Source organism: Parasteatoda tepidariorum, chromosome 9, assembly GCF_982258835.1.
Source record: "Parasteatoda tepidariorum strain Cologne lab strain chromosome 9, Ptep-v5.0, whole genome shotgun sequence".
Classification (NCBI taxonomy): domain Eukaryota; kingdom Metazoa; phylum Arthropoda; class Arachnida; order Araneae; family Theridiidae; genus Parasteatoda; species Parasteatoda tepidariorum.
The window spans coordinates 98,063,353-98,089,553 of record NC_141763.1 but is presented as its reverse complement, the minus strand read 5'-3'; the positions used below and the strand labels follow the sequence as shown (position 1 = coordinate 98,089,553).

Genomic DNA, 26,201 nt, shown 5'->3' with positions numbered 1-26,201 from the left:
CAGATACTTTGATTTACACTTCGTTTACACATCGTGTCCTTTTATTGTTCATTTGTGCAAGTTAGACATTATTGCAGGAAAAACACTTTTACGATCACTGGTCAAGATAATTCCTTTCTACGGCGAAACTAAGCAACATATCAAGCCTCCGTGGCGCAATCGGCTAGCGCGTTCGGCTGTTAACCGAAAGGTTGGTGGCTCGAGCCCACCCGGGGGCGTATAGAAACATTTTTATTCATAAAAGAAACAAAGCAAGTAACGAAATTCATCATATTAATGATCCTAAATTAAAAAATGGGAAGAAAAAAGATTTCACGATCAGTAATCATAATAATTCCTCTCTATAGCGAAACTAAGGAAACAATCAAGCCTCCGTGGCGCAATTGGTTAGCGCGTTCGGCTGTTAACCGAAAGGTTGGTGGTTCGAGCCCACCCGGGGGCGTATTGAAACATTTTTATTTATAAAAGAAACAAAGCAAGTAACGAAATTCATCATATTAATGATCCTAAATTAAAAAATGGGAAGAAAAAAACTTTCAAGATCAGTAATCATGATAATTCCTCTCTATAGCGAAACTAAGGAAACAATCAAGCCTCCGTGGCGCAATTGGCTAGCGCGTTCGGCTGTTAACCGAAAGGTTGGTGGTTCGAGCCCACCCGGGGGCGTATCGAAACACTTTTCTTTCCTTTTATAAAAGAAACATAGCAAGCAACGTAATTTCTTATACTAATTATGCTAATTTAAAAATAACAGTAAAAAATGCGATGAATTTATTAATATATATTGATGTTTGAATTCCTTTTTTTTCACCAATCAACCAGAATATTTACTTTAACGAAAATTGTAAAATATTATAAGCAGATACTTTGATTTACACTTCGTTTACACATCGTGTCCTTTTATAGTTCATTTGTGCAAGTTAGACAATATTGCAGGAAAAACACTTTTACGATCACTGGTCAAGATAATTCCTTTCTACGGCGAAACTAAGCAAGCTATCAAGCCTCCGTGGCGCAATCGGCTAGCGCGTTCGGCTGTTAACCGAAAGGTTGGTGGTACGAGCCCACCCGGGGGCGTATAGAAACATTTTTATTTATAAAAGAAACAAAGCAAGTAACGAAATTCATCATATTAATGATCCTAAATTAAAAAATGGGAAGAAAAAAACTTTCACTATCAGTAATCATGATAATTCCTCTCTATAGCGAAACTAAGGAAACAATCAATTCTCCGTGGTGCAATTGGCTAGCGCGTTCGGCTGTTAACCGAAAGGTTGGTGGTTCGAGCCCACCCGGGGGCGTATCGAAACACCTTTATTTTCTTTTATAATAGAAAAATAGCAAGCAACGTAATTTCTTATATTAATCATGCTAATTTAAAAATAACAATAAAAAATGCGATGAATTAATTAATATATATCGATATTTGAATTTCTTTTTTTTTCCACCATCAACGCAAATACTTACTTTAGCGAAAATTGTGAAATATTATAAGCAGATACTTTGATTTACTCTTCGTTTACACATCGCGTCCCTTTATTGTTCATTTGTTAAAGTTAGACATTATTGCAGGAAAAAAACACTTTTACGATCACTGGTCAAGATAATTCCTTTCTACGGCGAAACTAAAGAAACAATCAAGCCTCCGTGGCGCAATTGGTTAGCGCGTTCGGCTGTTAACCGAAAGGTAGGTGGTTCGAGCCCACCCGGGGGCGTATCGAAACACTTTTCTTTCCTTTTATAAAAGAAACATAGCAAGCAACGTAATTTCTTATACTAATTATGCTAATTTAAAAATAACAGTAAAAAATGCGATGAATTTATTAATATATATTGATGTTTGAATTCCTTTTTTTTCACCAATCAACCAGAATATTTACTTTAACGAAAATTGTAAAATATTATAAGCAGATACTTTGATTTACACTTCGTTTACACATCGTGTCCTTTTATTGTTCATTTGTGCAAGTTAGACATTATTGCAGGAAAAACACTTTTACGATCACTGGTCAAGATAATTCTTTTCTACGGCGAAACTAAGCAACATATCAAGCCTCCGTGGCGCAATCGGCTAGCGCGTTCGGCTGTTAACCGAAAGGTTGGTGGCTCGAGCCCACCCGGGGGCGTATAGAAACATTTTTATTTATAAAAGAAACAAAGCAAGTAACGAAATTCATCATATTAATGATCCTAAATTAAAAAATGGGAAGAAAAAAGATTTCACGATCAGTAATCATAATAATTCCTCTCTATAGCGAAACTAAGGAAACAATCAAGCCTCCGTGGCGCAATTGGTTAGCGCGTTCGGCTGTTAACCGAAAGGTTGGTGGTTCGAGCCCACCCGGGGGCGTATTGAAACATTTTTATTTATAAAAGAAACAAAGCAAGTAACGAAATTCATCATATTAATGATCCTAAATTAAAAAATGGGAAGAAAAAAACTTTCAAGATCAGTAATCATGATAATTCCTCTCTATAGCGAAACTAAGGAAACAATCAAGCCTCCGTGGCGCAATTGGCTAGCGCGTTCGGCTGTTAACCGAAAGGTTGGTGGTTCGAGCCCACCCGGGGGCGTATCGAAACACTTTTCTTTCCTTTTATAAAAGAAACATAGCAAGCAACGTAATTTCTTATACTAATTATGCTAATTTAAAAATAACAGTAAAAAATGCGATGAATTTATTAATATATATTGATGTTTGAATTCCTTTTTTTTCACCAATCAACCAGAATATTTACTTTAACGAAAATTGTAAAATATTATAAGCAGATACTTTGATTTACACTTCGTTTACACATCGTGTCCTTTTATAGTTCATTTGTGCAAGTTAGACATTATTGCAGGAAAAACACTTTTACGATCACTGGTCAAGATAATTCCTTACTACGGCGAAACTAAGCAAGCTATCAAGACTCCGTGGCGCAATCGGCTAGCGCGTTCGGCTGTTAACCGAAAGGTTGGTGGTTCGAGCCCACCCGGGGGCGTATAGAAACATTTTTATTTATAAAAGAAACAAAGCAAGTAACGAAATTCATCATATTAATGATCCTAAATTAAAAAATGGGAAGAAAAAAACTTTCACTATCAGTAATCATGATAATTCCTCTCTATAGCGAAACTAAGGAAACAATCAATTCTCCGTGGTGCAATTGGCTAGCGCGTTCGGCTGTTAACCGAAAGGTTGGTGGTTCGAGCCCACCCGGGGGCGTATCGAAACACCTTTATTTTCTTTTATAATAGAAACATAGCAAGCAACGTAATTTCTTATATTAATCATGCTAATTTAAAAATAACAATAAAAAATGCGATGAATTAATTAATATATATCGATATTTGAATTTCTTTTTTTTTTCACCATCAACGCAAATACTTACTTTAGCGAAAATTGTGAAATATTATAAGCAGATACTTTGATTTACTCTTCGTTTACACATCGCGTCCCTTTATTGTTCATTTGTTAAAGTTAGACATTATTGCAGGAAAAAAACACTTTTACGATCACTGGTCAAGATAATTCCTTTCTACGGCGAAACTAAGGAAACAATCAAGCCTCCGTGGCGCAATTGGTTAGCGCGTTCGGCTGTTAACCGAAAGGTTGGTGGTTCGAGCCCACCCGGGGGCGTATCGAAACACTTTTCTTTTCTTTTATAAAAGAAACATAGCAAGCAACGTAATTTCTTATACTAATTATGCTAGTTTAAAAATAACAGTAAAAAATGCGATGAATTTATTAATATATATTGATGTTTGAATTCCTTTTTTTTCACCAATCAACCAGAATATTTACTTTAACGAAAATTGTAAAATATTATAAGCAGATACTTTGATTTACACTTCGTTTACACATCGTGTCCTTTTATAGTTCATTTGTGCAAGTTAGACATTATTGCAGGAAAAACACTTTTACGATCACTGGTCAAGATAATTCCTTTCTACGGCGAAACTAAGCAACATATCAAGCCTCCGTGGCGCAATCGGCTAGCACGTTCGGCTGTTAACCGAAAGGTTGGTGGCTCGAGCCCACCCGGTGGCGTATAGAAACATTTTTATTTATAAAAGAAACAAAGCAAGTAACGAAATTCATCATATTAATGATCCTAAATTAAAAAATGGGAAGAAAAAAGATTTCACGATCAGTAATCATAATAATTCCTCTCTATAGCGAAACTAAGGAAACAATCAAGCCTCCGTGGCGCAATTGGTTAGCGCGTTCGGCTGTTAACCGAAAGGTTGGTGGTTCGAGCCCACCCGGGGGCGTATTGAAACATTTTTATTTATAAAAGAAACAAAGCAAGTAACGAAATTCATCATATTAATGATCCTAAATTAAAAAATGGGAAGAAAAAAACTTTCAAGATCAGTAATAATGATAATTCCTCTCTATAGCGAAACTAAGGAAACAATCAAGCCTCCGTGGCGCAATTGGCTAGCGCGTTCGGCTGTTAACCGAAAGGTTGGTGGTTCGAGCCCACCCGGCGGCGTATCGAAACACTTTTCTTTCCTTTTATAAAAGAAACATAGCAAGCAACGTAATTTCTTATACTAATTATGCTAATTCAAAAATAACAGTAAAAAATGCGATGAATTTATTAATATATATTGATGTTTGAATTCCTTTTTTTTCACCAATCAACCAGAATATTTACTTTAACGAAAATTGTAAAATATTATAAGCAGATACTTTGATTTACACTTCGTTTACACATCGTGTCCTTTTATAGTTCATTTGTGCAAGTTAGACAATATTGCAAGAAAAACACTTTTACGATCACTGGCCAAGATAATTCCTTTCTACGGCGAAACTAAGCAACATATCAAGCCTCCGTGGCGCAATCGGCTAGCGCGTTCGGCTGTTAACCGAAAGGTTGGTGGCTCGAGCCCACCCGGTGGCGTATAGAAACATTTTTATTTATAAAAGAAACAAAGCAAGTAACGAAATTCATCATATTAATGATCCTAAATTAAAAAATGGGAAGAAAAAAGATTTCACGATCAGTAATCATAATAATTCCTCTCTATAGCTAAACTAAGGAAACAATCAAGCCTCCGTGGCGCAATTGGTTAGCGCGTTCGGCTGTTAACCGAAAGGTTGGTGGTTCGAGCCCACCCGGGGGCGTATTGAAACATTTTTATTTATAAAAGAAACAAAGCAAGTAACGAAATTCATCATATTAATGATCCTAAATTAAAAAATGGGAAGAAAAAAACTTTCAAGATCAGTAATCATGATAATTCCTCTCTATAGCGAAACTAAGGAAACAATCAAGCCTCCGTGGCGCAATTGGCTAGCGCGTTCGGCTGTTAACCGAAAGGTTGGTGGTTCGAGCCCACCCGGGGGCGTATCGAAACACTTTTCTTTCCTTTTATAAAAGAAACATAGCAAGCAACGTAATTTCTTATACTAATTATGCTAATTTAAAAATAACAGTAAAAAATGCGATGAATTTATTAATATATATTGATGTTTGAATTCCTTTTTTTTCACCAATCAACCAGAATATTTACTTTAACGAAAATTGTAAAATATTATAAGCAGATACTTTGATTTACACTTCGTTTACACATCGTGTCCTTTTATAGTTCATTTGTGCAAGTTAGACATTATTGCAGGAAAAACACTTTTACGATCACTGGTCAAGATAATTCCTTTCTACGGCGAAACTAAGCAAGCTATCAAGACTCCGTGGCGCAATCGGCTAGCGCGTTCGGCTGTTAACCGAAAGGTTGGTGGTTCGAGCCCACCCGGGGGCGTATAGAAACATTTTTATTTATAAAAGAAACAAAGCAAGTAACGAAATTCATCATATTAATGATCCTAAATTAAAAAATGGGAAGAAAAAAACTTTCACTATCAGTAATCATGATAATTCCTCTCTATAGCGAAACTAAGGAAACAATCAATTCTCCGTGGTGCAATTGGCTAGCGCGTTCGGCTGTTAACCGAAAGGTTGGTGGTTCGAGCCCACCCGGGGGCGTATCGAAACACCTTTATTTTCTTTTATAATAGAAACATAGCAAGCAACGTAATTTCTTATATTAATCATGCTAATTTAAAAATAACAATAAAAAATGCGATGAATTAATTAATATATATCGATATTTGAATTTCTTTTTTTTTTCACCATCAACGCAAATACTTACTTTAGCGAAAATTGTGAAATATTATAAGCAGATACTTTGATTTACTCTTCGTTTACACATCGCGTCCCTTTATTGTTCATTTGTTAAAGTTAGACATTATTGCAGGAAAAAAACACTTTTACGATCACTGGTCAAGATAATTCCTTTCTACGGCGAAACTAAGGAAACAATCAAGCCTCCGTGGCGCAATTGGTTAGCGCGTTCGGCTGTTAACCGAAAGGTTGGTGGTTCGAGCCCACCCGGGGGCGTATCGAAACACTTTTCTTTTCTTTTATAAAAGAAACATAGCAAGCAACGTAATTTCTTATACTAATTATGCTAGTTTAAAAATAACAGTAAAAAATGCGATGAATTTATTAATATATATTGATGTTTGAATTCCTTTTTTTTCACCAATCAACCAGAATATTTACTTTAACGAAAATTGTAAAATATTATAAGCAGATACTTTGATTTACACTTCGTTTACACATCGTGTCCTTTTATAGTTCATTTGTGCAAGTTAGACATTATTGCAGGAAAAACACTTTTACGATCACTGGTCAAGATAATTCCTTTCTACGGCGAAACTAAGCAACATATCAAGCCTCCGTGGCGCAATCGGCTAGCACGTTCGGCTGTTAACCGAAAGGTTGGTGGCTCGAGCCCACCCGGTGGCGTATAGAAACATTTTTATTTATAAAAGAAACAAAGCAAGTAACGAAATTCATCATATTAATGATCCTAAATTAAAAAATGGGAAGAAAAAAGATTTCACGATCAGTAATCATAATAATTCCTCTCTATAGCGAAACTAAGGAAACAATCAAGCCTCCGTGGCGCAATTGGTTAGCGCGTTCGGCTGTTAACCGAAAGGTTGGTGGTTCGAGCCCACCCGGGGGCGTATTGAAACATTTTTATTTATAAAAGAAACAAAGCAAGTAACGAAATTCATCATATTAATGATCCTAAATTAAAAAATGGGAAGAAAAAAACTTTCAAGATCAGTAATCATGATAATTCCTCTCTATAGCGAAACTAAGGAAACAATCAAGCCTCCGTGGCGCAATTGGCTAGCGCGTTCGGCTGTTAACCGAAAGGTTGGTGGTTCGAGCCCACCCGGCGGCGTATCGAAACACTTTTCTTTCCTTTTATAAAAGAAACATAGCAAGCAACGTAATTTCTTATACTAATTATGCTAATTCAAAAATAACAGTAAAAAATGCGATGAATTTATTAATATATATTGATGTTTGAATTCCTTTTTTTTCACCAATCAACCAGAATATTTACTTTAACGAAAATTGTAAAATATTATAAGCAGATACTTTGATTTACACTTCGTTTACACATCGTGTCCTTTTATAGTTCATTTGTGCAAGTTAGACAATATTGCAAGAAAAACACTTTTACGATCACTGGCCAAGATAATTCCTTTCTACGGCGAAACTAAGCAACATATCAAGCCTCCGTGGCGCAATCGGCTAGCGCGTTCGGCTGTTAACCGAAAGGTTGGTGGCTCGAGCCCACCCGGTGGCGTATAGAAACATTTTTATTTATAAAAGAAACAAAGCAAGTAACGAAATTCATCATATTAATGATCCTAAATTAAAAAATGGGAAGAAAAAAGATTTCACGATCAGTAATCATAATAATTCCTCTCTATAGCGAAACTAAGGAAACAATCAAGCCTCCGTGGCGCAATTGGTTAGCGCGTTCGGCTGTTAACCGAAAGGTTGGTGGTTCGAGCCCACCCGGGGGCGTATTGAAACATTTTTATTTATAAAAGAAACAAAGCAAGTAACGAAATTCATCATATTAATGATCCTAAATTAAAAAATGGGAAGAAAAAAACTTTCAAGATCAGTAATCATGATAATTCCTCTCTATAGCGAAACTAAGGAAACAATCAAGCCTCCGTGGCGCAATTGGCTAGCGCGTTCGGCTGTTAACCGAAAGGTTGGTGGTTCGAGCCCACCCGGGGGCGTATCGAAACACTTTTCTTTCCTTTTATAAAAGAAACATAGCAAGCAACGTAATTTCTTATACTAATTATGCTAATTTAAAAATAACAGTAAAAAATGCGATGAATTTATTAATATATATTGATGTTTGAATTCCTTTTTTTTCACCAATCAACCAGAATATTTACTTTAACGAAAATTGTAAAATATTATAAGCAGATACTTTGATTTACACTTCGTTTACACATCGTGTCCTTTTATAGTTCATTTGTGCAAGTTAGACATTATTGCAGGAAAAACACTTTTACGATCACTGGTCAAGATAATTCCTTTCTACGGCGAAACTAAGCAAGCTATCAAGACTCCGTGGCGCAATCGGCTAGCGCGTTCGGCTGTTAACCGAAAGGTTGGTGGTTCGAGCCCACCCGGGGGCGTATAGAAACATTTTTATTTAGAAAAGAAACAAAGCAAGTAACGAAATTCATCATATTAATGATCCTAAATTAAAAAATGGGAAGAAAAAAACTTTCACTATCAGTAATCATGATAATTCCTCTCTATAGCGAAACTAAGGAAACAATCAATTCTCCGTGGTGCAATTGGCTAGCGCGTTCGGCTGTTAACCGAAAGGTTGGTGGTTCGAGCCCACCCGGGGGCGTATCGAAACACCTTTATTTTCTTTTATAATAGAAACATAGCAAGCAACGTAATTTCTTATATTAATCATGCTAATTTAAAAATAACAATAAAAAATGCGATGAATTAATTAATAGATATCGATATTTGAATTTCTTTTTTTTTTCACCATCAACGCAAATACTTACTTTAGCGAAAATTGTGAAATATTATAAGCAGATACTTTGATTTACTCTTCGTTTACACATCGCGTCCCTTTATTGTTCATTTGTTAAAGTTAGACATTATTGCAGGAAAAAAACACTTTTACGATCACTGGTCAAGATAATTCCTTTCTACGGCGAAACTAAGGAAACAATCAAGCCTCCGTGGCGCAATTGGTTAGCGCGTTCGGCTGTTAAGCGAAAGGTTGGTGGTTCGAGCCCACCCGGGGGCGTATCGAAACACTTTTATTTATAAAAGAAACAAAGCAAGTAACGAAATTCATCATATTAATGATCCTAAATTAAAAAATGGGAAGAAAAAAGATTTCACGATCAGTAATCATAATAATTCCTCTCTATAGCGAAACTAAGGAAACAATCAAGCCTCCGTGGCGCAATTGGTTAGCGCGTTCGGCTGTTAACCGAAAGGTTGGTGGTTCGAGCCCACCCGGGGGCGTATTGAAACATTTTTATTTATAAAAGAAACAAAGCAAGTAACGAAATTCATCATATTAATGATCCTAAATTAAAAAATGGGAAGAAAAAAACTTTCAAGATCAGTAATCATGATAATTCCTCTCTATAGCGAAACTAAGGAAACAATCAAGCCTCCGTGGGGCAATTGGCTAGCGCGTTCGGCTGTTAACCGAAAGGTTGGTGGTTCGAGCCCACCCGGGGGCGTATCGAAACACTTTTCTTTCCTTTTATAAAAGAAACATAGCAAGCAACGTAATTTCTTATACTAATTATGCTAATTCAAAAATAACAGTAAAAAATGCGATGAATTTATTAATATATATTGATGTTTGAATTCCTTTTTTTTCACCAATCAACCAGAATATTTACTTTAACGAAAATTGTAAAATATTATAAGCAGATACTTTGATTTACACTTCGTTTACACATCGTGTCCTTTTATAGTTCATTTGTGCAAGTTAGACAATATTGCAGGAAAAACACTTTTACGATCACTGGTCAAGATAATTCCTTTCTACGGCGAAACTAAGCAACATATCAAGCCTCCGTGGCGCAATCGGCTAGCGCGTTCGGCTGTTAACCGAAAGGTTGGTGGCTCGAGCCCACCCGGTGGCGTATAGAAACATTTTTATTTATAAAAGAAACAAAGCAAGTAACGAAATTCATCATATTAATGATCCTAAATTAAAAAATGGGAAGAAAAAAGATTTCACGATCAGTAATCATAATAATTCCTCTCTATAGCGAAACTAAGGAAACAATCAAGCCTCCGTGGCGCAATTGGTTAGCGCGTTCGGCTGTTAACCGAAAGGTTGGTGGTTCGAGCCCACCCGGGGGCGTATTGAAACATTTTTAATTTATAAAAGAAACAAAGCAAGTAACGAAATTCATCATATTAATGATCCTAAATTAAAAAATGGGAAGAAAAAAACTTTCAAGATCAGTAATCATGATAATTCCTCTCTATAGCGAAACTAAGGAAACAATCAAGCCTCCGTGGCGCAATTGGCTAGAGCGTTCGGCTGTTAACCGAAAGGTTGGTGGTTCGAGCCCACCCGGGGGCGTATCGAAACACTTTTCTTTCCTTTTATAAAAGAAACATAGCAAGCAACGTAATTTCTTATACTAATTATGCTAATTTAAAAATAACAGTAAAAAATGCGATGAATTTATTAATATATATTGATGTTTGAATTCCTTTTTTTTCACCAATCAACCAGAATATTTACTTTAACGAAAATTGTAAAATATTATAAGCAGATACTTTGATTTACACTTCGTTTACACATCGTGTCCTTTTATAGTTCATTTGTGCAAGTTAGACATTATTGCAGGAAAAACACTTTTACGATCACTGGTCAAGATAATTCCTTTCTACGGCGAAACTAAGCAACATATCAAGCCTCCGTGGCGCAATCGGCTAGCGCGTTCGGCTGTTAACCGAAAGGTTGGTGGCTCGAGCCCACCCGGGAGCGTATAGAAACATTTTTATTTTTAAAAGAAACAAAGCAAGTAACGAAATTCATCATATTAATGATCCTAAATTAAAAAATGGGAAGAAAAAAGATTTCACGATCAGTAATCATAATAATTCCTCAATATAGCGAAACTAAGGAAACAATCAAGCCTCCGTGGCGCAATTGGTTAGCGCGTTCGGCTGTTAACCGAAAGGTTGGTGGTTCGAGCCCACCCGGGGGCGTATTGAAACATTTTTATTTATAAAAGAAACAAAGCAAGTAACGAAATTCATCATATTAATGATCCTAAATTAAAAAATGGGAAGAAAAAAACTTTCAAGATCAGTAATCATGATAATTCCTCTCTATAGCGAAACTAAGGAAACAATCAAGCCTCCGTGGCGCAATTGGCTAGCGCGTTCGGCTGTTAACCGAAAGGTTGGTGGTTCGAGCCCACCCGGGGGCGTATCGAAACACTTTTCTTTCCTTTTATAAAAGAAACATAGCAAGCAACGTAATTTCTTATACTAATTATGCTAATTCAAAAATAACAGTAAAAAATGCGATGAATTTATTAATATATATTGATGTTTGAATTCCTTTTTTTTCACCAATCAACCAGAATATTTACTTTAACGAAAATTGTGAAATATTATAAGCAGATTCTTTGATTTACACTTCGTTTACACATCGTGTCCTTTTATAGTTCATTTGTGCAAGTTAGACATTATTGCAGGAAAAACACTTTTACGATCACTGGTCAAGATAATTCCTTTCTACGGCGAAACTAAGCAACCTATCAAGCCTCCGTGGCGCAATCGGCTAGGGCGTTCGGCTGTTAACCGAAAGGTTGGTGGCTCGAGCCCACCCGGTGGCGTATAGAAACATTTTTATTTATAAAAGAAACAAAGCAAGTAACGAAATTCATCATATTAATGATCCTAAATTAAAAAATGGGAAGAAAAAAGATTTCACGATCAGTAATCATAATAATTCCTCTCTATAGCGAAACTAAGGAAACAATCAAGCCTCCGTGGCGCAATTGGTTAGCGCGTTCGGCTGTTAACCGAAAGGTTGGTGGTTCGAGCCCACCCGGGGGCGTATTGAAACATTTTTAATTTATAAAAGAAACAAAGCAAGTAACGAAATTCATCATATTAATGATCCTAAATTAAAAAATGGGAAGAAAAAAACTTTCAAGATCAGTAATCATGATAATTCCTCTCTATAGCGAAACTAAGGAAACAATCAAGCCTCCGTGGCGCAATTGGCTAGAGCGTTCGGCTGTTAACCGAAAGGTTGGTGGTTCGAGCCCACCCGGGGGCGTATCGAAACACTTTTCTTTCCTTTTATAAAAGAAACATAGCAAGCAACGTAATTTCTTATACTAATTATGCTAATTCAAAAATAACAGTAAAAAATGCGATGAATTTATTAATATATATTGATGTTTGAATTCCTTTTTTTTCACCAATCAACCAGAATATTTACTTTAACGAAAATTGTAAAGTATTATAAGCAGATACTTTGATTTACACTTCGTTTACACATCGTGTCCTTTTATAGTTCATTTGTGCAAGTTAGACAATATTGCAGGAAAAACACTTTTACGATCACTGGTCAAGATAATTCGTTTCTACGGCGAAACTAAGCAACATATCAAGCCTCCGTGGCGCAATCGGCTAGCGCGTTCGGCTGTTAACCGAAAGGTTGGTGGCTCGAGCCCACCCGGGGGCGTATAGAAACATTTTTATTTATAAAAGAAACAAATCAAGTAACGAAATTCATCATATTAATGATCCTAAATTAAAAAATGGGAAGAAAAAAGATTTCACGATCAGTAATCATAATAATTCCTCTCTATAGCGAAACTAAGGAAACAATCAAGCCTCCGTGGCGCAATTGGTTAGCGCGTTCGGCTGTTAACCGAAAGGTTGGTGGTTCGAGCCCACCCGGGGGCGTATTGAAACATTTTTATTTATAAAAGAAACAAAGCAAGTAACGAAATTCATCATATTAATGATCCTAAATTAAAAAATGGGAAGAAAAAAACTTTCAAGATCAGTAATCATGATAATTCCTCTCTATAGCGAAACTAAGGAAACAATCAAGCCTCCGTGGCGCAATTGGCTAGCGCGTTCGGCTGTTAACCGAAAGGTTGGTGGTTCGAGCCCACCCGGGGGCGTATCGAAACACTTTTCTTTCCTTTTATAAAAGAAACATAGCAAGCAACGTAATTTCTTATACTAATTATGCTAATTTAAAAATAACAGTAAAAAATGCGATGAATTTATTAATATATATTGATGTTTGAATTCCTTTTTTTTCACCAATCTACCAGAATATTTACTTTAACGAAAATTGTAAAATATTATAAGCAGATACTTTGATTTACACTTCGTTTACACATCGTGTCCTTTTATAGTTCATTTGTGCAAGTTAGACATTATTGCAGGAAAAACACTTTTACGATCACTGGTCAAGATAATTCCTTTCTACGGCGAAACTAAGCAACATATCAAGCCTCCGTGGCGCAATCGGCTAGCGCGTTCGGCTGTTAACCGAAAGGTTGGTGGCTCGAGCCCACCCGGGGGCGTATAGAAACATTTTTATTTATAAAAGAAACAAAGCAAGTAACGAAATTCATCATATTAATGATCCTAAATTAAAAAATGGGAAGAAAAAAGATTTCACGATCAGTAATCATAATAATTCCTCAATATAGCGAAACTAAGGAAACAATCAAGCCTCCGTGGCGCAATTGGTTAGCGCGTTCGGCTGTTAACCGAAAGGTTGGTGGTTCGAGCCCACCCGGGGGCGTATTGAAACATTTTTATTTATAAAAGAAACAAAGCAAGTAACGAAATTCATCATATTAATGATCCTAAATTAAAAAATGGGAAGAAAAAAACTTTCAAGATAAGTAATCATGATAATTCCTCTCTATAGCGAAACTAAGGAAACAATCAAGCCTCCGTGGCGCAATTGGCTAGCGCGTTCGGCTGTTAACCGAAAGGGTGGTGGTTCGAGCCCACCCGGGGGCGTATCGAAACACTTTTCTTTCCTTTTATAAAAGAAACATAGCAAGCAACGTAATTTCTTATACTAATTATGCTAATTTAAAAATAACAGTAAAAAATGCGATGAATTTATTAATATATATTGATGTTTGAATTCCTTTTTTTTCACCAATCTACCAGAATATTTACTTTAACGAAAATTGTAAAATATTATAAGCAGATACTTTGATTTACACTTCGTTTACACATCGTGTCCTTTTATAGTTCATTTGTGCAAGTTAGACAATATTGCAGAAAAAACACTTTTACGATCACTGGTCAAGATAATTCCTTTCTACGGCGAAACTAAGCAAGCTATCAAGCCTCCGTGGCGCAATCGACTAGCGCGTTCGGCTGTTAACCGAAAGGTTGGTGGTTCGAGCCCACCCTTGGGCGTATAGAAACATTTTTATTTATAAAAGAAACAAAGCAAGTAACGAAATTCATCATATTAATGATCCTAAATTAAAAAATGGGAAGAAAAAAAATTTCACTATCAGTAATCATGATAATTCCTCTCTATAGCGAAACTAAGGAAACAATCAATTCTCCGTGGTGCAATTGGCTAGCGCGTTCGGCTGTTAACCGAAAGGTTGGTGGTTCGAGCCCACCCGGGGGCGTATCGAAACACCTTTATTTTCTTTTATAATAGAAAAATAGCAAGCAACGTAATTTCTTATATTAATCATGCTAATTTAAAAATAACAATAAAAAATGCGATGAATTAATTAATATATATCGATATTTGAATTTCTTTTTTTTTCCACCATCAACGCAAATACTTACTTTAGCGAAAATTGTGAAATATTATAAGCAGATACTTTGATTTACTCTTCGTTTACACATCGCGTCCCTTTATTGTTCATTTGTTAAAGTTAGACATTATTGCAGGAAAAAAACACTTTTACGATCACTGGTCAAGATAATTCCTTTCTACGGCGAAACTAAGGAAACAATCAAGCCTCCGTGGCGCAATTGGTTAGCGCGTTCGGCTGTTAACCGAAAGGTTGGTGGTTCGAGCCCACCCGGGGGCGTATCGAAACACTTTTCTTTCCTTTTATAAAAGAAACATAGCAAGCAACGTAATTTCTTATACTAATTATGCTAATTTAAAAATAACAGTAAAAAATGCGATGAATTTATTAATATATATTGATGTTTGAATTCCTTTTTTTTCACCAATCAACCAGAATATTTACTTTAACGAAAATTGTAAAATATTATAAGCAGATACTTTGATTTACACTTCGTTTACACATCGTGTCCTTTTATAGTTCATTTGTGCAAGTTAGACATTATTGCAGGAAAAACACTTTTACGATCACTGGTCAAGATAATTCCTTTCTACGGCGAAACTAAGCAACATATCAAGCCTCCGTGGCGCAATCGGCTAGCGCGTTCGGCTGTTAACCGAAAGGTTGGTGGCTCGAGCCCACCCGGGGGCGTATAGAAACATTTTTATTTATAAAAGAAACAAAGCAAGTAACGAAATTCATCATATTAACGATCCTAAATTAAAAAATGGGAAGAAAAAAGATTTCACGATCAGTAATCATAATAATTCCTCTCTATAGCGAAACTAAGGAAACAATCAAGCCTCCGTGGCGCAATTGGTTAGCGCGTTCGGCTGTTAACCGAAAGGTTGGTGGTTCGAGCCCACCCGGGGGCGTATTGAAACATTTTTATTTATAAAAGAAACAAAGCAAGTAACGAAATTCATCATATTAATGATCCTAAATTAAAAAATGGGAAGAAAAAAACTTTCAAGATCAGTAATCATGATAATTCCTCTCTATAGCGAAACTAAGGAAACAATCAAGCCTCCGTGGCGCAATTGGCTAGAGCGTTCGGCTGTTAACCGAAAGGTTGGTGGTTCGAGCCCACCCGGGGGCGTATCGAAACACTTTTCTTTCCTTTTATAAAAGAAACATAGCAAGCAACGTAATTTCTTATACTAATTATGCTAATTTAAAAATAACAGTAAAAAATGCGATGAATTTATTAATATATATTGATGTTTGAATTCCTTTTTTTTCACCAATCAACCAGAATATTTACTTTAACGAAAATTGTAAAATATTATAAGCAGATACTTTGATTTACACTTCGTTTACACATCGTGTCCTTTTATAGTTCATTTGTGCAAGTTAGACATTATTGCAGGAAAAACACTTTTACGATCACTGGTCAAGATAATTCCTTTCTACGGCGAAACTAAGCAACATATCAAGCCTCCGTGGCGCAATCGGCTAGCGCGTTCGGCTGTTAACCGAAAGGTTGGTGGCTCGAGCCCACCCGGGAGCGTATAGAAACATTTTTATTTTTAAAAGAAACAAAGCAAGTAACGAAATTCATCATATTAATGATCCTAAATTAAAAAATGGGAAGAAAAAAGATTTCACGATCAGTAATCATAATAATTCCTCAATATAGCGAAACTAAGGAAACAATCAAGCCTCCGTGGCGCAATTGGTTAGCGCGTTCGGCTGTTAACCGAAAGGTTGGTGGTTCGAGCCCACCCGGGGGCGTATTGAAACATTTTTATTTATAAAAGAAACAAAGCAAGTAACGAAATTCATCATATTAATGATCCTAAATTAAAAAATGGGAAGAAAAAAACTTTCAAGATCAGTAATCATGATAATTCCTCTCTATAGCGAAACTAAGGAAACAATCAAGCCTCCGTGGCGCAATTGGCTAGCGCGTTCGGCTGTTAACCGAAAGGTTGGTGGTTCGAGCCCACCCGGGGGCGTATCGAAACACTTTTCTTTCCTTTTATAAAAGAAACATAGCAAGCAACGTAATTTCTTATACTAATTATGCTAATTCAAAAATAACAGTAAAAAATGCGATGAATTTATTAATATATATTGATGTTTGAATTCCTTTTTTTTCACCAATCAACCAGAATATTTACTTTAACGAAAATTGTGAAATATTATAAGCAGATTCTTTGATTTACACTTCGTTTACACATCGTGTCCTTTTATAGTTCATTTGTGCAAGTTAGACATTATTGCAGGAAAAACACTTTTACGATCACTGGTCAAGATAATTCCTTTCTACGGCGAAACTAAGCAACCTATCAAGCCTCCGTGGCGCAATCGGCTAGGGCGTTCGGCTGTTAACCGAAAGGTTGGTGGCTCGAGCCCACCCGGTGGCGTATAGAAACATTTTTATTTATAAAAGAAACAAAGCAAGTAACGAAATTCATCATATTAATGATCCTAAATTAAAAAATGGGAAGAAAAAAGATTTCACGATCAGTAATCATAATAATTCCTCTCTATAGCGAAACTAAGGAAACAATCAAGCCTCCGTGGCGCAATTGGTTAGCGCGTTCGGCTGTTAACCGAAAGGTTGGTGGTTCGAGCCCACCCGGGGGCGTATTGAAACATTTTTAATTTATAAAAGAAACAAAGCAAGTAACGAAATTCATCATATTAATGATCCTAAATTAAAAAATGGGAAGAAAAAAACTTTCAAGATCAGTAATCATGATAATTCCTCTCTATAGCGAAACTAAGGAAACAATCAAGCCTCCGTGGCGCAATTGGCTAGAGCGTTCGGCTGTTAACCGAAAGGTTGGTGGTTCGAGCCCACCCGGGGGCGTATCGAAACACTTTTCTTTCCTTTTATAAAAGAAACATAGCAAGCAACGTAATTTCTTATACTAATTATGCTAATTCAAAAATAACAGTAAAAAATGCGATGAATTTATTAATATATATTGATGTTTGAATTCCTTTTTTTTCACCAATCAACCAGAATATTTACTTTAACGAAAATTGTAAAGTATTATAAGCAGATACTTTGATTTACACTTCGTTTACACATCGTGTCCTTTTATAGTTCATTTGTGCAAGTTAGACAATATTGCAGGAAAAACACTTTTACGATCACTGGTCAAGATAATTCGTTTCTACGGCGAAACTAAGCAACATATCAAGCCTCCGTGGCGCAATCGGCTAGCGCGTTCGGCTGTTAACCGAAAGGTTGGTGGCTCGAGCCCACCCGGGGGCGTATAGAAACATTTTTATTTATAAAAGAAACAAATCAAGTAACGAAATTCATCATATTAATGATCCTAAATTAAAAAATGGGAAGAAAAAAGATTTCACGATCAGTAATCATAATAATTCCTCTCTATAGCGAAACTAAGGAAACAATCAAGCCTCCGTGGCGCAATTGGTTAGCGCGTTCGGCTGTTAACCGAAAGGTTGGTGGTTCGAGCCCACCCGGGGGCGTATTGAAACATTTTTATTTATAAAAGAAACAAAGCAAGTAACGAAATTCATCATATTAATGATCCTAAATTAAAAAATGGGAAGAAAAAAACTTTCAAGATCAGTAATCATGATAATTCCTCTCTATAGCGAAACTAAGGAAACAATCAAGCCTCCGTGGCGCAATTGGCTAGCGCGTTCGGCTGTTAACCGAAAGGTTGGTGGTTCGAGCCCACCCGGGGGCGTATCGAAACACTTTTCTTTCCTTTTATAAAAGAAACATAGCAAGCAACGTAATTTCTTATACTAATTATGCTAATTTAAAAATAACAGTAAAAAATGCGATGAATTTATTAATATATATTGATGTTTGAATTCCTTTTTTTTCACCAATCTACCAGAATATTTACTTTAACGAAAATTGTAAAATATTATAAGCAGATACTTTGATTTACACTTCGTTTACACATCGTGTCCTTTTATAGTTCATTTGTGCAAGTTAGACATTATTGCAGGAAAAACACTTTTACGATCACTGGTCAAGATAATTCCTTTCTACGGCGAAACTAAGCAACATATCAAGCCTCCGTGGCGCAATCGGCTAGCGCGTTCGGCTGTTAACCGAAAGGTTGGTGGCTCGAGCCCACCCGGGGGCGTATAGAAACATTTTTATTTATAAAAGAAACAAAGCAAGTAACGAAATTCATCATATTAATGATCCTAAATTAAAAAATGGGAAGAAAAAAGATTTCACGATCAGTAATCATAATAATTCCTCAATATAGCGAAACTAAGGAAACAATCAAGCCTCCGTGGCGCAATTGGTTAGCGCGTTCGGCTGTTAACCGAAAGGTTGGTGGTTCGAGCCCACCCGGGGGCGTATTGAAACATTTTTATTTATAAAAGAAACAAAGCAAGTAACGAAATTCATCATATTAATGATCCTAAATTAAAAAATGGGAAGAAAAAAACTTTCAAGATAAGTAATCATGATAATTCCTCTCTATAGCGAAACTAAGGAAACAATCAAGCCTCCGTGGCGCAATTGGCTAGCGCGTTCGGCTGTTAACCGAAAGGGTGGTGGTTCGAGCCCACCCGGGGGCGTATCGAAACACTTTTCTTTCCTTTTATAAAAGAAACATAGCAAGCAACGTAATTTCTTATACTAATTATGCTAATTTAAAAATAACAGTAAAAAATGCGATGAATTTATTAATATATATTGATGTTTGAATTCCTTTTTTTTCACCAATCTACCAGAATATTTACTTTAACGAAAATTGTAAAATATTATAAGCAGATACTTTGATTTACACTTCGTTTACACATCGTGTCCTTTTATAGTTCATTTGTGCAAGTTAGACAATATTGCAGAAAAAACACTTTTACGATCACTGGTCAAGATAATTCCTTTCTACGGCGAAACTAAGCAAGCTATCAAGCCTCCGTGGCGCAATCGACTAGCGCGTTCGGCTGTTAACCGAAAGGTTGGTGGTTCGAGCCCACCCTTGGGCGTATAGAAACATTTTTATTTATAAAAGAAACAAAGCAAGTAACGAAATTCATCATATTAATGATCCTAAATTAAAAAATGGGAAGAAAAAAAATTTCACTATCAGTAATCATGATAATTCCTCTCTATAGCGAAACTAAGGAAACAATCAATTCTCCGTGGTGCAATTGGCTAGCGCGTTCGGCTGTTAACCGAAAGGTTGGTGGTTCGAGCCCACCCGGGGGCGTATCGAAACACCTTTATTTTCTTTTATAATAGAAAAATAGCAAGCAACGTAATTTCTTATATTAATCATGCTAATTTAAAAATAACAATAAAAAATGCGATGAATTAATTAATATATATCGATATTTGAATTTCTTTTTTTTTCCACCATCAACGCAAATACTTACTTTAGCGAAAATTGTGAAATATTATAAGCAGATACTTTGATTTACTCTTCGTTTACACATCGCGTCCCTTTATTGTTCATTTGTTAAAGTTAGACATTATTGCAGGAAAAAAACACTTTTACGATCACTGGTCAAGATAATTCCTTTCTACGGCGAAACTAAGGAAACAATCAAGCCTCCGTGGCGCAATTGGTTAGCGCGTTCGGCTGTTAACCGAAAGGTTGGTGGTTCGAGCCCACCCGGGGGCGTATCGAAACACTTTTCTTTCCTTTTATAAAAGAAACATAGCAAGCAACGTAATTTCTTATACTAATTATGCTAATTTAAAAATAACAGTAAAAAATGCGATGAATTTATTAATATATATTGATGTTTGAATTCCTTTTTTTTCACCAATCAACCAGAATATTTACTTTAACGAAAATTGTAAAATATTATAAGCAGATACTTTGATTTACACTTCGTTTACACATCGTGTCCTTTTATAGTTCATTTGTGCAAGTTAGACATTATTGCAGGAAAAACACTTTTACGATCACTGGTCAAGATAATTCCTTTCTACGGCGAAACTAAGCAACATATCAAGCCTCCGTGGCGCAATCGGCTAGCGCGTTCGGCTGTTAACCGAAAGGTTGGTGGCTCGAGCCCACCCGGGGGCGTATAGAAACATTTTTATTTATAAAAGAAACAAAGCAAGTAACGAAATTCATCATATTAACGATCCTAAATTAAAAAATGGGAAGAAAAAAGATTTCACGATCAGTAATCATAATAATTCCTCTCTATAGCGAAACTAAGGAAACAATCAAGCCTCCGTGGCGCAATTGGTTAGCGCGTTCGGCTGTTAACCGAAAGGTTGGTGGTTCGAGCCCACCCGGGGGCGTATTGAAACATTTTTATTTATAAAAGAAACAAAGCAAGTAACGAAATTCATCATATTAATGATCCTAAATTAAAAAATGGGAAGAAAAAAACTTTCAAGATAAGTAATCATGATAATTCCTCTCTATAGCGAAACTAAGGAAACAATCAAGCCTCCGTGGCGCAATTGGCTAGCGAGTTCGGCTGTTAACCGAAAGGTTGGTGGTTCGAGCCCACCCGGGGGCGTATCGAAACACTTTTCTTTCCTTTTATAAAAGAAACATAGCAAGCAACGTAATTTCTTATACTAATTATGCTAATTTAAAAATAACAGTAAAAATGCGATGAATTTATTAATATATATTGATGTTTGAATTCCTTTTTTTTCACCAATCAACCAGAATATTTACTTTAACGAAAATTGTAAAATATTATAAGCAGATACTTTGATTTACACTTCGTTTACACATCGTGTCCTTTTATTGTTCATTTGTGCAAGTTAGACATTATTGCAGGAAAAACACTTTTACGATCACTGGTCAAGATAATTCCTTTCTACGGCGAAACTAAGCAACATATCAAGCCTCCGTGGCGCAATCGGCTAGCGCGTTCGGCTGTTAACCGAAAGGTTGGTGGCTCGAGCCCACCCGGGGGCGTATAGAAACATTTTTATTTATAAAAGAAACAAAGCAAGTAACGAAATTCATCATATTAATGATCCTAAATTAAAAAATGGGAAGAAAAAAGATTTCACGATCAGTAATCATAATAATTCCTCTCTATAGCGAAACTAAGGAAACAATCAAGCCTCCGTGGCGCAATTGGTTAGCGCGTTCGGCTGTTAACCGAAAGGTTGGTGGTTCGAGCCCACCCGGGGGCGTATTGAAACATTTTTATTTATAAAAGAAACAAAGCAAGTAACGAAATTCATCATATTAATGATCCTAAATTAAAAAATGGGAAGAAAAAAACTTTCAAGATCAGTAATCATGATAATTCCTCTCTATAGCGAAACTAAGGAAACAATCAAGCCTCCGTGGCGCAATTGGCTAGCGCGTTCGGCTGTTAACCGAAAGGTTGGTGGTTCGAGCCCACCCGGGGGCGTATCGAAACACTTTTCTTTCCTTTTATAAAAGAAACATAGCAAGCAACGTAATTTCTTATACTAATTATGCTAATTTAAAAATAACAGTAAAAAATGCGATGAATTTATTAATATATATTGATGTTTGAATTCCTTTTTTTTCACCAATCAACCAGAATATTTACTTTAACGAAAATTGTAAAATATTATAAGCAGATACTTTGATTTACACTTCGTTTACACATCGTGTCCTTTTATAGTTCATTTGTGCAAGTTAGACATTATTGCAGGAAAAACACTTTTACGATCACTGGTCAAGATAATTCCTTACTACGGCGAAACTAAGCAAGCTATCAAGCCTCCGTGGCGCAATCGGCTAGCGCGTTCGGCTGTTAACCGAAAGGTTGGTGGTTCGAGCCCACCCGGGGGAGTATAGAAACATTTTTATTTATAAAAGAAACAAAGCAAGTAACGAAATTCATCATATTAATGATCCTAAATTAAAAAATGGGAAGAAAAAAACTTTCACGATCAGTAATCATAATAATTCCTCTCTATAGCAAAACTAAGGAAACAATCAAGCCTCCGTGGCACAATCGGCTAGCGCGTTCGGCTGTTAACCGAAAGGTTGGTGGTACGAGCCCACCCGGGGACGTATAGAAACATTTTTATTTATAAAAGAAACAAAGCAAGTAACGAAATTCATCATATTAATGATCCTAAATTAAAAAATGGGAAGAAAAAAACTTTCACTATCAGTAATCATGATAATTCCTCTCTATAGCGAAACTAAGGAAACAATCAATTCTCCGTGGTGCAATTGGCTAGCGCGTTCGGCTGTTAACCGAAAGGTTGGTGGTTCGAGCCCACCCGGGGGCGTATCGAAACACCTTTATTTTGTTTTATAATAGAAACATAGCAAGCAACGTAATTTCTTATATTAATCATGCTAATTTAAAAATAACAATAAAAAATGCGATGAATTAATTAATATATATCGATATTTGAATTTCTTTTTTTTTTTCACCATCAACGCAAATACTTACTTTAGCGAAAATTGTGAAATATTATAAGCAGATACTTTGATTTACTCTTCGTTTACACATCGCGTCCCTTTATTGTTCATTTGTTAAAGTTAGACATTATTGCAGGAAAAAAACACTTTTACGATCACTGGTCAAGATAATTCCTTTCTACGGCGAAACTAAGGAAACAATCAAGCCTCCGTGGCGCAATTGGTTAGCGCGTTCGGCTGTTAACCGAAAGGTTGGTGGTTCGAGCCCACCCGGGGGCGTTTCGAAACACTTTTCTTTCCTTTTATAAAAGAAACATAGCAAGCAACGTAATTTCTTATACTAATTATGCTAGTTTAAAAATAACAGTAAAAAATGCGATGAATTTATTAATATATATTGATTTTTGAATTCCTTTTTTTTCACCAATCAACCAGAATATTTACTTTAACGAAAATTGTAAAATATTATAAGCAGATACTTTGATTTACACTTCGTTTACACATTGTGTCCTTTTATAGTTCATTTGCGCAAGTTAGACATTATTGCAGGAAAAACACTTTTACGATCACTGGTCAAGATAATTCCTTTCTACGGCGAAACTAAGCAACCTATCAAGCCTCCGTGGCGCAATCGGCTAGCGCGTTCGGCTGTTACCCGAAAGGGTGGTGGCTCGAGCCCACCCGGGGGCGTATAGAAACATTTTTATTTATAAAAGAAACAAAGCAAGTAACGAAATTCATCATATTAATGATCCTAAATTAAAAAATGGGAAGAAAAAAGATTTCACGATCAGTAATCATAATAATTCCTCTCTATAGCAAAACTAAGGAAACAATCAAGCCTCCGTGGCGCAATTGGTTAGCGCGTTCGGCTGTTAACCGAAAGGTTGGTGGTTCGAGCCCACCCGGGGGCGTATTGAAACATTTTTATTTACAAAAGAAACAAAGCAAGTAACGAAATTCATCATATTAATGATCCTAAATTAAAAAATGGGAAGAAAAAAACTTTCAAGATCAGTAATCATGATAATTCCTCTCTATAGCGAAACTAAGGAAACAATCAAGCCTCCGTGGCGCAATTGGCTAGCGCGTTCGGCTGTTAACCGAAAGGTTGGTGGTTCGAGCCCACCCGGGGGCGTATCGAAACACTTTTCTTTCCTTTTATAAAAGAAACATAGCAAGCAACGTAATTTCTTATACTAATTATGCTAATTTAAAAATAACAGTAAAAAATGCGATGAATTTATTAATATATATTGATGTTTGAATTCCTTTTTTTTCACCAATCAACCAGAATATTTACTTTAACGAAAATTGTAAAATATTATAAGCAGATACTTTGATTTACACTTCGTTTACACATCGTGTCCTTTTATAGTTCATTTGTGCAAGTTAGACAATATTGCAGGAAAAACACTTTTACGATCACTGGTCAAGATAATTCCTTTCTACGGCGAAACTAAGCAAGCTATCAAGCCTCCGTGGCACAATCGGCTAGCGCGTTCGGCTGTTAACCGAAAGGTTGGTGGTACGAGCCCACCCGGGGACGTATAGAAACATTTTTATTTATAAAAGAAACAAAGCAAGTAACGAAATTCATCATATTAATGATCCTAAATTAAAAAATGGGAAGAAAAAAACTTTCACTATCAGTAATCATGATAATTCCTCTCTATAGCGAAACTAAGGAAACAATCAATTCTCCGTGGTGCAATTGGCTAGCGCATTCGGCTGTTAACCGAAAGGTTGGTGGTTCGAGCCCACCCGGGGGCGTATCGAAACACCTTTATTTTCTTTTATAATAGAAACATAGCAAGCAACGTAATTTCTTATATTAATCATGCTAATTTAAAAATAACAATAAAAAATGCGATGAATTAATTAATATATATCGATATTTGAATTTCTTTTTTTTTCCACCATCAACGCAAATACTTACTTTAGCGAAAATTGTGAAATATTATAAGCAGATACTTTGATTTACTCTTCGTTTACACATCGCGTCCCTTTATTGTTCATTTGTTAAAGTTAGACATTATTGCAGGAAAAAAACACTTTTACGATCACTGGTCAAGATAATTCCTTTCTACAGCGAAACTAAGGAAACAATCAAGCCTCCGTGGCGCAATTGGTTAACGCGTTCGGCTGTTAACTGAAAGGTTGGTGGTTCGAGCCCACACGGGGGCGTATAGGAACATTTTTATTTATAAAAGAAACAAAGCAAGTAACGAAATTCATCATATTAATGATCCTAAATTAAAAAATAGGAAGAAAAAAAATTTCACGATCAGTAATCATAATAATTCCTCTCTATAGCGAAACTAAGGAAACAATCAAGCCTCCGTGGCGCAATTGGTTAGCGCGTTCGGCTGTTAACCGAAAGGTTGGTGGTTCGAGCCCACCCGGGGGCGTATCGAAACACTTTTCTTTCCTTTTATAAAAGAAACATAGCAAGCAACGTAATTTCTTATACTAATTATGCTAATTTAAAAATAACAGTAAAAAATGCGATGAATTTATTAATATATATTGATGTTTGAATTCCTTTTTTTTCACCAATCAACCAGAATATTTACTTTAACGAAAATTGTAAAATATTATAAGCAGATACTTTGATTTACACTTCGTTTACACATCGTGTCCTTTTATAGTTCATTTGTGCAAGTTAGACATTATTGCAGGAAAAACACTTTTACGATCACTGGTCAAGATAATTCCTTTCTACGGCGAAACTAAGCAACATATCAAGCCTCCGTGGCGCAATCGGCTAGCGCGTTCGGCTGTTAACCGAAAGGTTGGTGGCTCGAGCCCACCCGGGGGAGTATAGAAACATTTTTATTTATAAAAGAAACAAAGCAAGTAACGAAATTCATCATATTAATGATCCTAAATTAAAAAATTGGAAGAAACAAACTTTCAAGATCAGTAATCATGATAATTCCTCTCTATAGCGAAACTAAGGAAACAATCAAGCCTCCGTGGCGCAATTGGTTAGCGCGTTCGGCTGTTAACCGAAAGGTTGGTGGTTCGAGCCCACCCGGGGGCGTATTGAAACATTTTTATTTATAAAAGAAACAAAGCAAGTAACGAAATTCATCATATTAATGATCCTAAATTAAAAAATGGGAAGAAAAAAACTTTCAAGATCAGTAATCATGATAATTCCTCTCTATAGCGAAACTAAGGAAACAAT

The 26,201-nt window shown here is 36.0% G+C and overlaps 1 protein-coding gene and 40 non-coding genes across 41 annotated transcripts in view; 40 read left to right on the top strand and 1 right to left on the bottom strand.

Annotated features, from left to right (window-relative positions):
* LOC107439618 (uncharacterized) overlaps positions 1–26,201 on the bottom strand; it is a 315,949-nt gene that overhangs the window by 200,916 nt on the left and 88,832 nt on the right. The gene's annotated exons all lie outside the window — the stretch shown is intronic.
* Positions 369–442, top strand: TRNAN-GUU (transfer RNA asparagine (anticodon GUU)). Its single transcript has one exon. It is a non-coding gene; the product is annotated as a tRNA-Asn (tRNA).
* On the top strand, positions 593–666 carry TRNAN-GUU (transfer RNA asparagine (anticodon GUU)). The gene has a single exon. It is a non-coding gene; the product is annotated as a tRNA-Asn (tRNA).
* Positions 1,642–1,715, top strand: TRNAN-GUU (transfer RNA asparagine (anticodon GUU)). Its single transcript has one exon. It is a non-coding gene; the product is annotated as a tRNA-Asn (tRNA).
* On the top strand, positions 2,277–2,350 carry TRNAN-GUU (transfer RNA asparagine (anticodon GUU)). Its single transcript has one exon. It is a non-coding gene; the product is annotated as a tRNA-Asn (tRNA).
* On the top strand, positions 2,501–2,574 carry TRNAN-GUU (transfer RNA asparagine (anticodon GUU)). The gene has a single exon. It is a non-coding gene; the product is annotated as a tRNA-Asn (tRNA).
* TRNAN-GUU (transfer RNA asparagine (anticodon GUU)) lies at positions 3,550–3,623 on the top strand. Its single transcript has one exon. It is a non-coding gene; the product is annotated as a tRNA-Asn (tRNA).
* Positions 4,185–4,258, top strand: TRNAN-GUU (transfer RNA asparagine (anticodon GUU)). Its single transcript has one exon. It is a non-coding gene; the product is annotated as a tRNA-Asn (tRNA).
* TRNAN-GUU (transfer RNA asparagine (anticodon GUU)) lies at positions 5,044–5,117 on the top strand. The gene has a single exon. It is a non-coding gene; the product is annotated as a tRNA-Asn (tRNA).
* Positions 5,268–5,341, top strand: TRNAN-GUU (transfer RNA asparagine (anticodon GUU)). Its single transcript has one exon. It is a non-coding gene; the product is annotated as a tRNA-Asn (tRNA).
* Positions 6,317–6,390, top strand: TRNAN-GUU (transfer RNA asparagine (anticodon GUU)). The gene has a single exon. It is a non-coding gene; the product is annotated as a tRNA-Asn (tRNA).
* Positions 6,952–7,025, top strand: TRNAN-GUU (transfer RNA asparagine (anticodon GUU)). The gene has a single exon. It is a non-coding gene; the product is annotated as a tRNA-Asn (tRNA).
* On the top strand, positions 7,811–7,884 carry TRNAN-GUU (transfer RNA asparagine (anticodon GUU)). The gene has a single exon. It is a non-coding gene; the product is annotated as a tRNA-Asn (tRNA).
* On the top strand, positions 8,035–8,108 carry TRNAN-GUU (transfer RNA asparagine (anticodon GUU)). The gene has a single exon. It is a non-coding gene; the product is annotated as a tRNA-Asn (tRNA).
* TRNAN-GUU (transfer RNA asparagine (anticodon GUU)) lies at positions 9,308–9,381 on the top strand. Its single transcript has one exon. It is a non-coding gene; the product is annotated as a tRNA-Asn (tRNA).
* Positions 10,167–10,240, top strand: TRNAN-GUU (transfer RNA asparagine (anticodon GUU)). The gene has a single exon. It is a non-coding gene; the product is annotated as a tRNA-Asn (tRNA).
* TRNAN-GUU (transfer RNA asparagine (anticodon GUU)) lies at positions 11,027–11,100 on the top strand. The gene has a single exon. It is a non-coding gene; the product is annotated as a tRNA-Asn (tRNA).
* TRNAN-GUU (transfer RNA asparagine (anticodon GUU)) lies at positions 11,251–11,324 on the top strand. Its single transcript has one exon. It is a non-coding gene; the product is annotated as a tRNA-Asn (tRNA).
* On the top strand, positions 11,886–11,959 carry TRNAN-GUU (transfer RNA asparagine (anticodon GUU)). Its single transcript has one exon. It is a non-coding gene; the product is annotated as a tRNA-Asn (tRNA).
* TRNAN-GUU (transfer RNA asparagine (anticodon GUU)) lies at positions 12,746–12,819 on the top strand. Its single transcript has one exon. It is a non-coding gene; the product is annotated as a tRNA-Asn (tRNA).
* On the top strand, positions 12,970–13,043 carry TRNAN-GUU (transfer RNA asparagine (anticodon GUU)). Its single transcript has one exon. It is a non-coding gene; the product is annotated as a tRNA-Asn (tRNA).
* Positions 13,605–13,678, top strand: TRNAN-GUU (transfer RNA asparagine (anticodon GUU)). The gene has a single exon. It is a non-coding gene; the product is annotated as a tRNA-Asn (tRNA).
* Positions 13,829–13,902, top strand: TRNAN-GUU (transfer RNA asparagine (anticodon GUU)). The gene has a single exon. It is a non-coding gene; the product is annotated as a tRNA-Asn (tRNA).
* Positions 14,878–14,951, top strand: TRNAN-GUU (transfer RNA asparagine (anticodon GUU)). The gene has a single exon. It is a non-coding gene; the product is annotated as a tRNA-Asn (tRNA).
* TRNAN-GUU (transfer RNA asparagine (anticodon GUU)) lies at positions 15,513–15,586 on the top strand. The gene has a single exon. It is a non-coding gene; the product is annotated as a tRNA-Asn (tRNA).
* Positions 16,372–16,445, top strand: TRNAN-GUU (transfer RNA asparagine (anticodon GUU)). Its single transcript has one exon. It is a non-coding gene; the product is annotated as a tRNA-Asn (tRNA).
* On the top strand, positions 16,596–16,669 carry TRNAN-GUU (transfer RNA asparagine (anticodon GUU)). Its single transcript has one exon. It is a non-coding gene; the product is annotated as a tRNA-Asn (tRNA).
* On the top strand, positions 17,231–17,304 carry TRNAN-GUU (transfer RNA asparagine (anticodon GUU)). Its single transcript has one exon. It is a non-coding gene; the product is annotated as a tRNA-Asn (tRNA).
* TRNAN-GUU (transfer RNA asparagine (anticodon GUU)) lies at positions 18,091–18,164 on the top strand. Its single transcript has one exon. It is a non-coding gene; the product is annotated as a tRNA-Asn (tRNA).
* On the top strand, positions 18,315–18,388 carry TRNAN-GUU (transfer RNA asparagine (anticodon GUU)). Its single transcript has one exon. It is a non-coding gene; the product is annotated as a tRNA-Asn (tRNA).
* On the top strand, positions 18,950–19,023 carry TRNAN-GUU (transfer RNA asparagine (anticodon GUU)). The gene has a single exon. It is a non-coding gene; the product is annotated as a tRNA-Asn (tRNA).
* On the top strand, positions 19,174–19,247 carry TRNAN-GUU (transfer RNA asparagine (anticodon GUU)). The gene has a single exon. It is a non-coding gene; the product is annotated as a tRNA-Asn (tRNA).
* TRNAN-GUU (transfer RNA asparagine (anticodon GUU)) lies at positions 20,223–20,296 on the top strand. Its single transcript has one exon. It is a non-coding gene; the product is annotated as a tRNA-Asn (tRNA).
* On the top strand, positions 20,858–20,931 carry TRNAN-GUU (transfer RNA asparagine (anticodon GUU)). Its single transcript has one exon. It is a non-coding gene; the product is annotated as a tRNA-Asn (tRNA).
* Positions 21,716–21,789, top strand: TRNAN-GUU (transfer RNA asparagine (anticodon GUU)). Its single transcript has one exon. It is a non-coding gene; the product is annotated as a tRNA-Asn (tRNA).
* TRNAN-GUU (transfer RNA asparagine (anticodon GUU)) lies at positions 21,940–22,013 on the top strand. Its single transcript has one exon. It is a non-coding gene; the product is annotated as a tRNA-Asn (tRNA).
* Positions 23,214–23,287, top strand: TRNAN-GUU (transfer RNA asparagine (anticodon GUU)). The gene has a single exon. It is a non-coding gene; the product is annotated as a tRNA-Asn (tRNA).
* On the top strand, positions 23,849–23,922 carry TRNAN-GUU (transfer RNA asparagine (anticodon GUU)). The gene has a single exon. It is a non-coding gene; the product is annotated as a tRNA-Asn (tRNA).
* TRNAN-GUU (transfer RNA asparagine (anticodon GUU)) lies at positions 24,073–24,146 on the top strand. The gene has a single exon. It is a non-coding gene; the product is annotated as a tRNA-Asn (tRNA).
* On the top strand, positions 25,346–25,419 carry TRNAN-GUU (transfer RNA asparagine (anticodon GUU)). Its single transcript has one exon. It is a non-coding gene; the product is annotated as a tRNA-Asn (tRNA).
* TRNAN-GUU (transfer RNA asparagine (anticodon GUU)) lies at positions 25,981–26,054 on the top strand. The gene has a single exon. It is a non-coding gene; the product is annotated as a tRNA-Asn (tRNA).